Raw genomic sequence first — 16,182 nt, forward strand, 5'->3', positions numbered from 1 at the left:
TAATCACGTTTTAGCAATTATACAATAGTACTTTGATCAAAATGTAGCAAGACACTAACATTACCTTTCAATCAATAATGTGACAATTTCAAAATTTCTGCTATCACCATGGCAACTGTTGTAACGTTATGTCCGAAAAATACATACGTTTAGCTGCCCTGAAACAAACAAACCATTGTTTCTATGGATGTCCATCACTGCCAGTGTGCTCCTGAGGTGCTCGCTCATGTAAGACCAGAAAAATATCCCTTTGTACATCACGAAGGAAGGTTACATTCATTCTCTTGAAGTTTTTGTTTGCTGTGTAATTTTAGGGATCCACCACCTGGCCATTATACCTGAAAAAAAGAAAAAAGAAAAGAATGTACTGTCATTATGTTTCAAAGTAGGCTGTTCAAAAATATACAAGAAAAGCGATTTTTCTCAGTTGATGCAGTCTCGTCATATGTCACACAATCTTTAACTACATTCTAGTAACCTTTTAAGCAAGTTTCATGAAAATCTGATCATTGGTGTGTTCAGTGATCATCAATGTAGACTTTAAACACCACAGTGACAGAACCTAACCCACAAGTTTTATCAAAACAGTACCAGTGCAGTCTGAGATATCATGTAGTCCAACCTGTAATAAGCTACGTAATTCTTATCTCTCTCAAATGTAATCAGTTGTAATGAAGAGATGCTTACTCAGGGGTTGTGTTGGATCTAAAGCGGACAACAGCATAGAGGACATGCGTCTGTTCTTGGGGCTGATGTGGCTGGACGGTGGTGTAGAGCGGATCTGTCTGGTTCTTAGAGAAGTAAACTCTGCTGTAGTAAAGGTCATCCTGCTCTGTTGCTTGAGCTGAGATGTCTTCATACACAGGACCAGGGTTTAGCTGATAAAGAAAGTAAATAATATTATTTTACATTATGTTAAAGTTTTGGCTGATCCTCCCAAGCAATATGGAACAATTCCAAGTAGAACACAACTGATAATGGTTTTGGAAGAGATATTAAATGAGTGTAACAACAGACGTTTGGTTTCTTTATGTTCCAGTTTCATGAATAACAATAAAAATAGTTTTTCCCATTTAGGGTTTCTCCAAGAGAATTATCAACACTGAAAATAATGATAAAACAGTGTTTAGTAAAGAAATAACCTGCAAGAAAAGCATTTAAACAGGGTTGTTGTCAGAAATGTTATGTAATGTGGCAGAATTGTTTAAATTATTTTATTTTACCTGCTCCATATTGTCTGATGTTTCAAGTCTAGGAGAACGGCTGGAGGACCTCTTTCTCCTGTTTAGTGAAATGAGTGAATATAAAAATGAATAGATGATGTCAGGTTAGTGTGTAAATGTCATGACTCTGCAACAAAGCTCATTGTTTCTCACCTAATCCAGAAGAAGACAGTGAATGGTATTATAACCAGGAGAGCAGCAACAACTCCAACTGCTGCTGTTGATGTTCCTGTGGTACTTTGGACAGTGAGAGTCTTTTCACCAGAGCTGATGTTTTGGTGCAGGGTCATGCACCACCTGCAATTCACAACAACAACAACAGCAGAGGGACAACAACATTGCTGTTGTTGTCCCTCTGCTTCTAAACACAAAGTTGATTATATTATTTTTTTAATGGTCTTACTACACCTGCTGTGTTTATGAAAGTTCATAAAACATCAAATCTATAAATAAATGGTCAAAATCAACAGCAGTCCTCTTACAGAGTAAAGACTTAAGAGGACAGAATGGACTGTTGGTCATTGTGAGAGTTGCGGGCAGATGTACAGCAAGAAGCTCTGACACCTAAAATTCATTTCCTTCCTGCTTCTTCCTCTAGTACAGAATCTACCTCACATAGTTCAGTATTTATTTGATGTCATAATTCGAGAAGGAAGACTTTGACTTTAACTTATGGATGTCATTATATTTCTTACTCTGTATCTCATCACAATTATTATTTTTATTTTCAGTTTTTATGGTGTATTGGTTCTTCATGCCAGATATTTTAGTGTTAAACTGCATTATATTTTCATTGAAAAGTTGTAAAAACTACTGAAGTGAGAACAGAGAGATGTGAAGCTGTCTATGGACGGTGATGGTGGTTTCTGTGGTGGAAACTGCAGAAGTTTATGGTAACTTAAAACACTGCAGAGCATGCAGAATAGGACTCATAATAGTATAATATGTTGTACATGAAGGACATCTGAAGAGCTCATTCTGGCAGATGAAGTGAAAATGTTGAGAGCCTTTTTTTTATTCATCCTTTCTGTTTTCTGTATCAATCTGCAATTTTCTACAACAGTTAACAGTAAATGATCATTACATCAGAGAGGATAAACATTTATACCTGAGATGTTGGGGCTGAAACCAGTAAACACACATCCAACTTCTGCCAACAACATGGTTGTTTTAGTCCCTCGCTTCTAATCAGTGGACCTTTTTCACAGCAAACACTTTGACTTGTTCCAGCAGAAAAAGTACAGGTGTAAATAATAACATAAATTTTGGCACCAATACTGGGTCTATGAGTTGATTGTATAACAGTGTTTGTATCTGCTACATCATAACTGCTGACTTTATGAAAGCTCATAAAAAATGTAATTGAAGAGTCTAAATTAAGAGCAGGTTTATAGAGAAATGACTGAAGCCAGAATGGACTGTTGGTCAGTGTGAGGGAGGCTGGCAGACATGCTGCATGTAGCTCTGAAACCAAAAATAAACCTCCTTCCTCATTACAATTCTTAGTAAAACCACAGATAAACAATCTATGTGTATCTATGTGTATTTTGACATGGAGAACCTTCATATTTACTTTAAGGTGTCATTGTTTCTCATTTTTAAGTAATGTATCGGCTCATCATGCAACATGCAGCAGTGTTAAGCTGCATCAAGTATCATAAAAAGGTGTCAAACTTGCCAGTGTTGGTCAGAGAGGTGTGAGACTGTCTGTGTTTGTTTCATGGTGAAAAAAAAAACACTTGTGAATAGGAAGCTGCAGACATAGTTTTGATAATCACATCATACACTGCAGAACATGCAGAGTAGAACATGTTTCTGAGAGCAAAATAAGTTTTACAAAAGCATTTTTACAGTTATGGCTGCAAATCAAACAGAAAGCACAGTAATACAACATGAAGCACACCAGAAAAAAACACAGAATGCTTCAATAAGCTTACATGGCATTGCATTGTGGTCTGGCAATGCCATTGGTTAATCTACTATAAGTATTCTGTTCTCAATGATGCAACATGTCCGTCAACAATCCACAACAAATCTAAAAATCTGCACAAAGCAAGACAGCATGAGAAAATGTGGTCCAAATATATACATCATACTTCATCTCATTTAAATGTTCTCTGTGTGTTCCACTGATGAGGGACACAAGCCAAAACACATGTATCACAATAATTATTCTCTATATTACCAATGTGGTCTTATTTCTAGCAAATGTGAAAAAGTCTTCAGATACACTCGATCTGCTGTTTCAAAGTGTTCAGTACTTTTGGGTAACTACTGTTAAACATGGAATGGAGTGTAATGGTGCCAGAGATTAGAAACTTTGAAATGTGACATTGAAGTCTGGCATATATCAGGCAGAAAGGTTTCCCACTGTGAAACATCTCACCAAGATTTATTAACATCAGACCTGTGGTGTGTCAGATACACCCCAACACTGTGTATTGAAGGGTTGTTGAAAATAGTACTGTTCAAGATGAGCAAGGTCACTAAGTGGATCTTGAATCAGTTGTAATCATTGATCACTTTGGGGTCCTGTTGGGTCTAAAGTTGACAACAGCATAAGCAACGTCGTCCTGTTCTTTAGACTGGTGTGGCTGGACGTTGGAGTAGAGAGGATGTGTCTGGGTCTTAGAGAAGTAGACTCTGCTATAGTGAAGATCATCCTGCTGTGTTGGTTGGGCTGAGATGTTTTCATTCACAGGACCAGGGTTTAACTGATGAGAAGACAAGACAAATAACATTAGCTTACATTGTGGGGCATTAAACCTCTAATAATAATAAGTAACTGTTGACCTTACAGCCTTAGAGGTATACTTAGTTTGTCCAAAATATGTTTATTTTCTTTTACAGATAGTTTTTAGGTCAGTGTAATCTTCATGATATCAATGATAAATGATTAATGAATGAATGAATGAATAATTGAAAATGAATTGAAATGAATAATTAATCCATATCAAATGATTTACAAATGGCTGATTTGTGTTGGAAGACTAATGTAGCTGTGTAATGTGGACTGCAGTAGAAGACATTTTAGATGTACAGCACATCTACGCTGCAAAATTTGGACCCATAAAACTAATGGTACTGTACAATGTAGTTCTGTGTTGTTTTGTGTAACTTGAAGGATCATCCCATCTGAGGGGAAACAGGACAGACGAAGGTGATGTTTTTCCAATGCAGCAGAATTTAAAATATTCTGTTCTTTGAGAAGGAACTGCAAATCCTGCACACTCAGGTAAAAAATCTTACTTTCTTACTTGAAAGTCTATGAAGGCCCGAAGTGTTTTTAATTAATTAAGTAAAATTGACCTACAATGTGAGTTTTAGATCTTAGTGACCTGTCATTAAAGTCAAACTGAAATTTGAATTCTCTCCACTTTTTGTGAAAGGAAATATAAACAATCATGAAACTGCAGATATTGTGCATAATTCTCAATGTTTCAAAAGAAGATCAAACAATTTTTGGACATATTTGCGGAAACAATGTCTTAGCTTCAGGCCTGTGGGTGGGTGTTTCCCTTTGTAGCAATTGACTGACATTTGAATGCTGTCGTTGTAAGGAGACACGCTGTCAGCTTGCTGCTGCTCAACTGACTAGAGCACGTCATACTCTGTATAGCCTTTAATGTTGCTGATAAAGGGAAAAAAACATCTTGTATCAGGATGTTTTTTCCCCTTATCAACAAGTTCACATAGTGTTGGTTAAGTCCTCTTAGTGATTAAAGACATCTGTCCATTTACAATATTCAGTATTTGGGAGGACCCATCATGCTGTGAAGTTTGTATTTCACTCAGAAACTGGAAACTAGAAAGCTGGACTGACTAGCTTCCACTCAGAAAGTGAGAGCTATGTAAACTAGCTTGTTAAAGTTAGCACTGATTCCCACAAGATGTCATTTTTGTTCATGTTATTCAACTCCTGCTGAGTCATTCTGCACACTCAGTGCTGTGTTTGTCCCACATTATCAAAAGGAGGAGGTCTAGTTAGCGTTAGATGTCTCTCTTTCACAGGTCCATATACAGTATGATGATGGAAAATGACCAGACTGTCAAAACTATAAGTTGAAACTCACAGCAATAGGTCCTTTAATGTCAGCAGCCCCCCATGAATTTAATCAGGACACTGAGTAACGTACTGTAATCAGTGTTCAAATCACAAATGGGACCAAGCAACAGCTAACAATGACTAGCAAGGACTAATAATGTATGAACCATTTTAGTGGCTGCTCACACAGATGTCGCACCAATAAAATTACCAAACCATCGTTGTCAGCTGGAGAACACTAATGTGGGGGAGCTATTAAGGCACAATTGAACTAAATTTCTTCTTTTTGGTATTTACAGTACACAAGTATATAAGTCAAAACAAATACCAAGGACATATATACAGAGTTCTCAGTGAAAATTAATTTTAACGTAATTTTGACTTTAAAAATTAAACGTTGTGCAAAATGTTTTTGAAATTTCTGTTCCTTACCTGCTCCATGTTGACTGTTGCTTCGTTACCTGAAGTCCTTCTTTTTCTAGATAGTGAAACAAATGAATATATATACATGAATAAGTGATTTCAGGTTAGAAATTAAATGTAATTTCTTGCAACAGAGCAGGGTTTTGCTTACCTCCTAATCCACAAGAAGACAAAAAGAGGTGTTATAACTAGGAGAGCAACAACAGCTCCTGCAGCTGCAGCTAATGTATATTTACTTTCAACAGTAAGAGTCCTGTCACTGGAGTTGAAGTTCTTGTGAGATGTCACAGCACAGGAGTAGTTTCCTGCATGATGACTTCTGACTGGGTCTAGTACCAGTTGTTTGCTTTGGCTGTGTGACAGTTTCACAGGTTGTTTGTTCAAATACCAAATGTAGGTTGTGTTGTCAGTCAGAGGACAATTGGTTATGCAGGTCAGTGTGACTCTTTGGCCCTCTGCCACCACAGCAGGATGCAACTTCACTCTCAGGCCTGAAAAATGGTTAAATTGGTCAGTAAATGTAAAAAAAGACATCCATAAGTCATCAAACCTAAATAATAAGTCCTTATTCCTAAATGACCAAATTCCTCACTTGTCAAACCTGTAACATGTGTTCCATAAGTGACTCGTATGAGCGTTTTCTGTTCTGCCACCCTGAGGTTCAAGGTCTGATTAAATGTAGGCAATTAAGGCTACTTTGTTGGAGGAAAGATCTCATTAAAAGAATCTAATGATGATTGGGACAAAAACACTGATTTTTGTTGCCAGTCACCTGGTTTGCATGACCAACCATCCACCCTACAATGAGACTTTCTGCAGTTTTGCTACTTTTGTTCCACCTTTATGCTAATGAGAGAGAACAGTTGCCATTATTCACAAGACACATGCAAAACAAAAAGTGCACCACAGATTGACACCTGTAGGAATGATGCATTTTGGGACTATTGTTAGGAGAAATACAAAAAGTATTAAGACCAAACTAGAGAGACAGTGTGGAAGAAATAATGATATTAGAAGTGTACTGTTGGAGAAAGTACTATATTATTGTATTAATATTTAGATGATCGTTAATCCAGTGTAGAAGTGTGATCAACTGATCGATTTTGTCTTTAAAGATGCTTTGAACCTTGTTAATGTAGGCAAATTAATGTCTGGTTTGTTAGGAAAGAAGAAATAGAAAAGTTTATCTGAAGTGAATGATACACGTTGACTCTGATTCTAAGAAGTGATAGTTAGAAAAGGGAACTAAATGCAAACTGGAAATTGTACAAGACAGGCATGACACAACATATGGAATTATTATTGATTATCTTACAGGAAACAGATGTCTGCAGACAGAAGAGTATGACTATGCACAAAGTATGTGTGTTAACAGTTGTGTTGAGCAGAGGCTGAAAGTATAAAGTGTTTGTGTGAGCTGTTCAAGGTGTTCCTCTTGCTGCACAGCTCAGGGAGCTCGTATGCAAACACTTTACTGATTTATTAAAGGCAGTTGGACAGCAAGAAAAATACTGTGTCTCTGGTATTTAATTACCTTAATCACCTAACTAGACAAATTGATATTTCAGCTGCAGCTTTTGTTTATTTTTCCAATATGTAAAAATAAACAAAAAACTGTAATCAATCAATCATTCTTGTTTCTATTTTTTAGACAAACCCACTCTGCAATCTGCATCATCACAAAGCATTTAAATTTAAGAATTACCTGTGACAACCAAATTCACTCCAGAAAAATCTGACTGTTTCCGTCCTCCATGATGTCGTTCCAATCTGAATGTGTATTCTGCAGAGTCGTTCTTCTTCAGATGTTTGATTCTCAGGATGTGTTGGTTCTTCACACTGTCATGATACTTTACACGACCTGCAAGCTCAATCACCTTTTTAACTTCCTCCTCACCACCTGCCGTTATTTTATACCATAATTTTGACTTGGGCCTCTGCTTTTTAGGATACGAGTAATTACTTGAAATGTTCACTGAAGAGCCTCGCAGAGCACAGATCCTCCTCCTGACATAATTCACACTCCAGCAGTTCTTATCCTCAACACCTGAAATGGACAGAACAGACTGAATAGACTTACAGTAGTTTTTAGGTTAAATGTCCGAATGACTATTCATTCAGTTTCCACCATTGTCATTCTTTTGCAATGTCTTTAAATATCTTCAATCAATTATTTTATCCAATTTGGAAAATGTAAAAAGAAGTGTACAGTATATGTTATGTATATATGTATATCTTATCAAAAAATAAGTCATATATAATAAATTAAATCTTATTTCAGTTTTGAAGGTTTGTGCATTTTTCTGCTGTGAGCATGTGCAGTAAGTTGTAACTGTTGACAGGAGCACACTCCTCACAGGCGCCTTTGTTCATTCAGCGTCACAGAAAAAACAGTCTAAGGCAATTTGTAAATTCAGTTAAATTTTCTGTTCTTTACAGTTGAGTGTTGTAGAAAGAAATGGTTTCATCAATTTATAGCTGTAGTCCAATTTGTAGTTTTATGAATAGCTTTATGATGAGAAAATGCTCCTGTTTCCCCTCATTGACTCTTTGATCAGACATGGTCGCACAGGGACATCTAGTGTCCACAAGTTGTGAAAGCAACTTTTTAATATCTGCAAGATCATTATTGCATCACAGAGTAGAGTGACCAACCCTACTTTCCAGAGCAACTTTTGGTTTATTTGCCTATTTGTGACACCCAGAGACCCTCATCAGCATAGTGATTGGGGATTTTTCAGGAAGTGAATAATGCATGAGTATTGTCACTACGTCTTATGCAATCATCGTACATACTAAGCCTACTGTAGGCTAAAGAGTAAGTCAGGATATTTGTGGTTAGTGTAATAATGTGTATATGTTCATGACACAATCTCTAAAATGAAACGGTTAAGTATTTTTAAATTTCTAATGTGTAATTATTGTGTAATTATTATGTGTTGTCATTATACAGACTGTGATTTACAGCTTCACAAGCGAGTCATATCAACTCAAACACCAATCAGCAGTTCATGTTGTCTTTAATAAGACACACTGGTTACCAGCAGATCACCTCCATCACTGACTAAATCATAAGTCAGATAATGGATTAATAACACTACAAAGAAAATGAAAATGAGGTTGAATCGACAATTCTGAAATATATTTCATGTTGCCCAATAAGCTTACAAACTAAAGACAAATGTGCCATCCTATAATATAACAGTAATAACAGACTGTAAGTTGGTTTATACTCACAGACTTCAGCAGAGTGCAGATCCTCGTGGTCTTTGACAGCACAGGAGAAGATATCAGGAGAGGAGTTGAGAACTGAAAACTGCTGTTTCTTCTCAGACATTAAGAGTCTGTTCTTGTACCATCTATAGGCAGTTTGGATGTCAGTCAGTGGACAGCTGGTGTTACAGGTCAGTCTAACATGGTTCACCTCTGTAGGAGTCCTTTGTAGACCTACTTCTGTTAGGAGATGTTAAAAACATCTTTCAACAGTTTTTGTGTGAATTAAATAAAAATGATATATTGATTAAAAAGTTATTGAAGTGTGGTTGGTGAAAACAATAATGTGTAGAACTGCAGTAAGCATGTCAGTAACATAGTAAAATTAGAAAAGAAAGAAAGCAAATATATGACAATTAGATGTCTGTTCTTAAAATATTGTTTTAAAGGTGTTCTAGGTGTGGGTGGTGGGAGTGGTGTTTGTGTAAATGTTTGTGGATGTTTGGAGAAAGTTAACCTCTGGGATATGTGATGGAGCAGGACTCATTCACTGATGTCTGCTTTTCAGAACACATTCTTCCTTCAGCGTAGGTCACAGTAAAGCAGGTCGATGTGACAGAATCTGAACAAAAACAAATGGCATTTAGTAATTTAACTGGTAAACACTTAGTTAGAGTATTTCATAGGCTTTACAATTTAAGGCAAAGCTTAAATCGTAAAAATATTCTTGAAAGTGTTTAACTTGAAGTTTTGTAACATGAAAAGGAGCCAAATGTTGTCACTCACCCACTGAGACTTCAGGAGCTCTGAGATGCTCGTAGCCTTTGATAGCACAGGAGTATCTGACTGCTTCCTCACTGCTGACCAGCTGTTGGTACCAGGGAGACCAGTCTTGATAGAGAAACTCTCTGTTCTTGTACCAGATGTAGGCTGTAACGTTTTCAGTTGGAGGACAACTGGTATTGCATATCAGTGATATTGTCTGTCCCTCTGTGGCAGGAATCACCTTCACCTGCAGGTCTGAGATGATGGTGAATAACGTAAGAATTCATATTCTGATTTCAGTCTTAAAGTAATACATTAGTGAAAACCACCGTACCTGCAATACGGAGCTCAGTTCTATTGTGCCAGCAGAGAATTGGTGTCTTTGTAGTCTTGCTGCAGCAGTAAGACTTTGCATCACTCTCTCTTAGATCATTTATTGTTAGAGTTGGATGACTCTTTTCAGACATGTTGTACGTTCCACGATTTCCATCTGCAGAGAGTTCACTGAGAACAAGGTTGGAGCCATCCTGGTATACAGTGAACCATTTCATGCTTGAAGTGGGATGTTGAGCTGAGCAGGGCAGATCCACTGATGAACCTTTTAAGGCACAGATACTTTTGGCTTGTCCCTGAACCCCTTGAACAGAAGCATTAATTCATAATTATAACGTTCTTCTAATGTTAATCACTAAAATTTGATAGTATGAAATATTGTAAATGAAGGACATTATTTGTATAATCTGCAATTTTCTTCAAGTTCTTCGAACTTTAACTCCTATAATCAAGTAAAACATTATTTCTTTTACAGATTACAGTTAATAATCTCATATTGAATATATCATGTTAATAGTCATTATATAAGAAGAGATAAACAATAATTCATACCTGAGATGCACAGAATGAAAGCCATAAACACACAGCCATCTTCTACCAACAACATGGCTGTTGTAGTCCCTCCGCTTCTAAACACAAAGTTGATTATATTAATTTTTTATTGGCCTTACCACACCTGCTGTGTTTATGAAAGCTCATAAAACATCAAATCTATGAATAAATGGTCAAAATCAGCAGCAGTCCTCTTACAGAGTAAAGACTTAAGAGGACAGAATGGACTGTTGGTCATTGTGAGAGTTGCGGGCAGATGCACAGCATGAAGCTCTGACACCTGAAATTCACTTCCTTCCTCATTGTTATTCTTAGTCAAACCTCTATTAGAGAATCTACCTTACATAGTGTAGTGTTTATTTGATGTCATAATTTGAGAAGGAAAACTTTGACTTTAACTTATGGATGTCATTATATTTCTTACTCTGTATCTCATCACAATTATTACTGTTATTTTCTGATTTTATAGTGTATTGGTTCTTCATGCCAGATATTTTAGTGTTAAACTGCATTATATTTTCATTGAAAAGTTGTAAAAACTGCTGAAGTGAGAACAGAGAGATGTGAAGCTGTCTATGGACGGTGTTGGTGGTTTCTGTGTTGGAAACTGCAGAAGTTTATGGTAACTTAAAACACTGCAGAGCATGCAGAATAGGACTAATAATAGTATAATATGTTGTACATGAAGGACATCTGAAGAAATCTTGGGAGCATTTTTGTTTTTTTATTCTTCTTTTCTGTTTTCTGTAAATCAATCCACAATTTTCTACAAATTGTTCACACTATAACTCTTAAACTCCATTAAACATGTTATGTGTATTTCTTACAGTTAACAGTAAATGATCATTACATCAGAGAGGATAAACATTTATACCTGAGATGCTCGGGCTGAAACCAGTAAACACACATCCAACTTCTGCCAACAACATGGTTGTTTTAGTCCCTCGCTTCTAATCAGTGGACTTTTTTCACAGCAAACACTTTGACTTGTTAAAGCAGAAAAAATACAGGTGTAAATAACATTAATGTTGGCACCAATACTGCGTCTATAAGTTGATTATATAACAGTGTTTGTATCTGCTACATCATAACTGCTGACTTTATGAAAGCTCATAAAAAAATGTAATTGAAGAGTCTAAATTAAGAGCAGGTTTATAGAGAAATGACTGAAGCCAGAATGGACTGTTGGTCAGTGTGAGGGCGGCTGGCAGACATGCTGCATGTAGCTCTGATACCAAAAATAAACCTCCTTCCTCATTATAATTCTTAGTAAAACCACAGATAAACAATTTATGTGGTACAGCAGTTGTTTAGTTATTTGATGTCATATTTTGACATGGAAAACCTACATATTTACTTCAAGGTGTCAATGTTGGTCAGAGAGGTGTGAGACTGTCTGTGTTTGTTTCACCGTGAAACAAAAAAACACTTGTGAAGAGGAAGCTGCAGACATAGTTTTTATGATCACATCATACACTGCAGAACATACAGAGTAGAACATGTTTCTGAGAGCAAAATAAGTTTTACAAAAGCATTTTTACAGTTATGGCTGCAAATCAAACAGAAAGCACAGTAATACAACATGAAGCACACCAGAAAAAAACACAAAATGTTTCAATAAGCTTACCTGGCATTGCATTGTGGTCTGGCAATGCCATTAGTTAATTTACTATAAGTATTCTGTGCAGTTAGATGAGGAGTGATCAGTCTGTTCAATCATCCCTTGCGATGCGGCTTCATCTGCCTTTACTTGAGCTTTTAAATAGTCTGATTCGACAGTGAAATGGTAAATGAGGAAGATAAATCTGTGGCCTTATAACCTCTAAATCATAGATTTTTTTCTCCAAATTTTCTCAGGGATTTTCAAGCAGTGTTGCATACTGAGCTGCACTCGCTTTTAGGTAATTGTGTTCTTGAATCTAACACATGGAAATGTGTGATATCTCCTTCTTGAAGATGTCTCCTAAAGAGCTTGACTTTGTTGACAAATATAAAGGTCCACCAAAATTTTCAGCTTCCTCTGTTGATCCAAGTTAAGTCTGTCTCAATGATGCAACATGTCCGTCAACAATCCACTACAAATCTAAAAATCTACACAAAGCGAGAAAGCATGTGAAAATGTGGTCCAAATATAAAAAAAATCGGTAGATGATGCAGTGAAAAGTCCAAAAGTCTGGAAGTCAGGAGACAGGAACTTCACCTACTTCAAAGGTGCATGGAGAAGAGGAAAAAGTCTGAAGAGGTTGAAGCTCAGGCAGCACTTTTAGTTTAAAGAACAACTTTATTGCGAGACCAATGTGTTTTGGCTGGTTTCACCCATATCCATCATTAAGCACACCCCTTACCTATCTGCTAGTTTAGAAATATGACTAATCTGAAACCAAATGACCATACCAGTCCCATCTATGTGTGAGTAACCCACTGGCTTTTTGTGTACTTATCATACCTCATCTCATTTAAATGTTCTTTGTGTTCCACTGATGAGGGACACAAGCCAAAACACATATGTATCACAATAATTGTTCTCTATACTACAAGTGTTTTCTTTTTTCTAGCAAATGTGAAAAAGTCTTCAGATACACTTGATCTGCTGTTTCAAAGCGTTCGGTACTTTTGGGTAACTGCTGGTAAACATGGAGTGGAGTGTAATTGTGCCAGAGATTAGAAACTTTGAAATGTGACATTGAAGTCTGGCATATAGCAGGCAGAAAGTTCAATGGTTGATCACTTTGGGGTCCTGTTGGGTATAAAGTTGACAACAGCATAAGCGACGTCGTCCTGTTCTTTAGACTGGTGTGGCTGGACGTTGGAGTAGAGAGGATGTGTCTGGGTCTTAGAGAAGTGGACTCTGCTATAGTGAAGATCATCCTGCTGTGTTGGTTGGGCTGAGATGTTTTCATTCACAGGACCAGGGTTTAACTGATGAGAAGACAAGACAAATAATATTAGTTTACATTGTGGGGCACTAAACCTCTAATAATAAGGAGTAACTGCTGACCTCACAGCCTTAGAGGTATAATTAGTTTGTCCAAAATATGTTTATTTTCTTTTACAGATAGTTTTTAGGTCAGAGTAATCTTCATGATATCAATGATAAATGATTAATGAATGAATGAATGATTTATCCATATCAAATGATTTACAAATGGCTGATTTGTGTTGGAAGACTAATGTAGCTGTGTAATGTGGACCGCAGTAGAAGACATTATAGATGTACAGCACATCTACGCTGCAAAATTTGGACCCATAAAACTAATGATACTGTACAATGTAGTTCTGCATTGTTTTGTATCACTTGAAGGATCATCTCATCTGAGGGGAAGCAGGACAGACGAAGGTGAATTTTTTCCAATGCAGCAGAATTTAAAATATTCTGTTCTTTGAGAAGGAACCGCAAATCCTGCACACTCAGGTAAAAAATCCTACTTTCTTACTTGAAAGTCTATGACGGCCCAAAGTGTTTTTAATTAAGTAAAATTGACCTACAATGTGAGTTTTAGATCTTCGTGACCTGTCATTAAAGCCAAACTGAAATTTGAATTCTCTCCATATTTTGTGGAAGGAAATATAAACAATCATGAAACTGCAGATATCGTGTATAATTCTCAATGTTTCAAAAGAAGATCAAACAATTTTTGGACATATTGTGGAAACAGTGTCTTAGCTTCAGGCCTGTGGGTGGGTGTTTCCCTTTGTAGCAATTGACTGACATTTGAATAGTGTTGTTGCAAGGAGACACGCTGTCAGCTTGCTGCTGCTCAACTGACTAGAGAACGTCATACTCTGTATAGCCTCTGATGTTGCTGATAAAGGGAAAAAACATCTTGTATCAGGACGTTTTTTCCCCTTATCAACAAGTTCACATAGTGTTGGTTAAGTCCTCTTAGTGATTAAAGACATCTGTCCATTTACGATATTCAGTATTTGGGAGGACCCATCATGCTGTGAAGTCTGTATTTCACTCAGAAACTGGAAACTAGATAGCTGGACTAACTAGCTTCCACTCAGAAGGTGAGAGCTATGTAAACTAGCTTGTTAAAGTTAGCACTGATTCCCACAAGACGTCATTTTTGTTCACACTATTCAACTCCTGCTGAGTCATTCTGCACACTCAGTGCTGTGTTTGTCCCACATTATTAAAAAGAGGAGGTCTAGTTAGCGTTAGCTGTCTCTCTTTCACAGGTCCATATACAGTATGGTGATGGAAAATGACTAGACTGTCAAAACTACAAGTTGAAACTAACAGCAATGAGTCCTTTAATGTCAGCAGCCCACCATGAATTTAATTTCGACTTTAAAAATTAAACGTTGTGCAAAATGTTTTTGAAATATCTGTTCTTTACCTGCTCCATGTTGACTGTTGCTTCGGTACCTGAAGTCCTTCTTTTTCTAGATAGTGAAACAAATATATATATATATATATATATATATATATATATATATATATATATATATATACATGAATAAGCAATTTTAGGTTAGAAATTAAATGTAATTTCTTGCAACAGAGCAGGGTTTTGCTTACCCCCTAATCCACAAGGAGACAAAAAGAGGTGTTATAACTAGAAGAGCAACAACAGCTCCTGCAGCTGCAGCTAATGTATATTTACTTTCAACAGTAAGAGTCCTGTCACTGGAGTTGAAGTTCTTGTGAGATGTCACAGCACAGGAGTAATTTCCTGCATGATGACTTCTGACTGGGTCTAGTACCAGTTGTTTGCTTTGGCTGTGTGACAGGTTCACAGGTTGTTTGTTCAAATACCAAATGTAGGTTGTGTTGTCAGTCAGAGGACAATTGGTCATGCAGGTCAGTGTGACTCTTTGGCCCTCTGCCACCACAGCAGGATGCAACTTCACTCTCAGGCCTGGAAAATGGTTAGATTGGTCAGTAAATGTAAAAAGAGACATCCATAAGTCATCAAACCTAAATAATAAGTCCTTATTCCTAAATGACCAAATTCCTGACTTGTCAAACCTGTAACATGTGTTCCATAAGTGACTTGTATGAGCGTTTTAGTAGTAGTATGGTGGGGTTTTATTTATGACCACAAGGTGGGGCTATTGATGCCATGATTCAGTGTGTCGTGCAGATTCTCATGGAAAACCTGTCTACCAAGTTTCATTTCATTAAAGACAACAGAATTGCTGAAATATCAAGTTATAAGGTGAATTTAGTGCCCCCTGTGGGGAAAAATTTCATGAAATGTTACACACTTCTGACAGGTCACCTTGTGTACAAAATTCCCAAATTTGGTCACAATCCGACTCTTTATTGAGGAGTTATTGACCATTAAGTGCATTAGGCCACACCTTCAAAAGCTTGCTAACCAATAACAGACAAACCGAATGTGATATCTGAAAACAAATGAATAAGTTGTGTTCAGGGTCCTCTAAACATGGTATGTACCATATTTGGTGAAGATTGGATGAAATATGTGCCAACAGAAGCAAAACATATGTTTGTTGAAAAAAACAAAATGGCGGACAAATTTTATAGGCGCAAATGGGCGTGGCCCATATCAGTCTAATCAGCATCATCCAAGGAACATCCTGACCAAATTTTTTTTTTTTGATAGGACTTACCGTTCATGAGTTATTAGCCAAAACGCAAAACATTTAATAACTGAC

General features: G+C 36.8%; 2 long non-coding RNA genes across 2 annotated transcripts; both read right to left on the reverse strand.

Annotated features, from left to right (window-relative positions):
- Positions 1 to 9,122: 9,122 nt before the first annotated feature.
- LOC121882761 lies at positions 9,123 to 9,782 on the reverse strand. The gene is made up of 3 exons (XR_006092158.1): positions 9,691 to 9,782; positions 9,422 to 9,526; positions 9,123 to 9,144 (listed from the first exon to the last, which is right to left on the reverse strand). It is a non-coding gene; the product is annotated as an uncharacterized LOC121882761 (long non-coding RNA).
- Positions 9,783 to 12,110: 2,328 nt separating this feature from the next.
- LOC121910171 lies at positions 12,111 to 15,147 on the reverse strand. The gene is made up of 3 exons (XR_006099610.1): positions 15,080 to 15,147; positions 14,898 to 14,943; positions 12,111 to 13,473 (listed from the first exon to the last, which is right to left on the reverse strand). It is a non-coding gene; the product is annotated as an uncharacterized LOC121910171 (long non-coding RNA).
- Between the last annotated feature and the right edge of the window lie 1,035 nt (positions 15,148 to 16,182).

The sequence above is a fragment of the Thunnus maccoyii genome, chromosome 2 (assembly GCF_910596095.1).
Source record: "Thunnus maccoyii chromosome 2, fThuMac1.1, whole genome shotgun sequence".
Lineage (NCBI taxonomy): Eukaryota > Metazoa > Chordata > Actinopteri > Scombriformes > Scombridae > Thunnus > Thunnus maccoyii.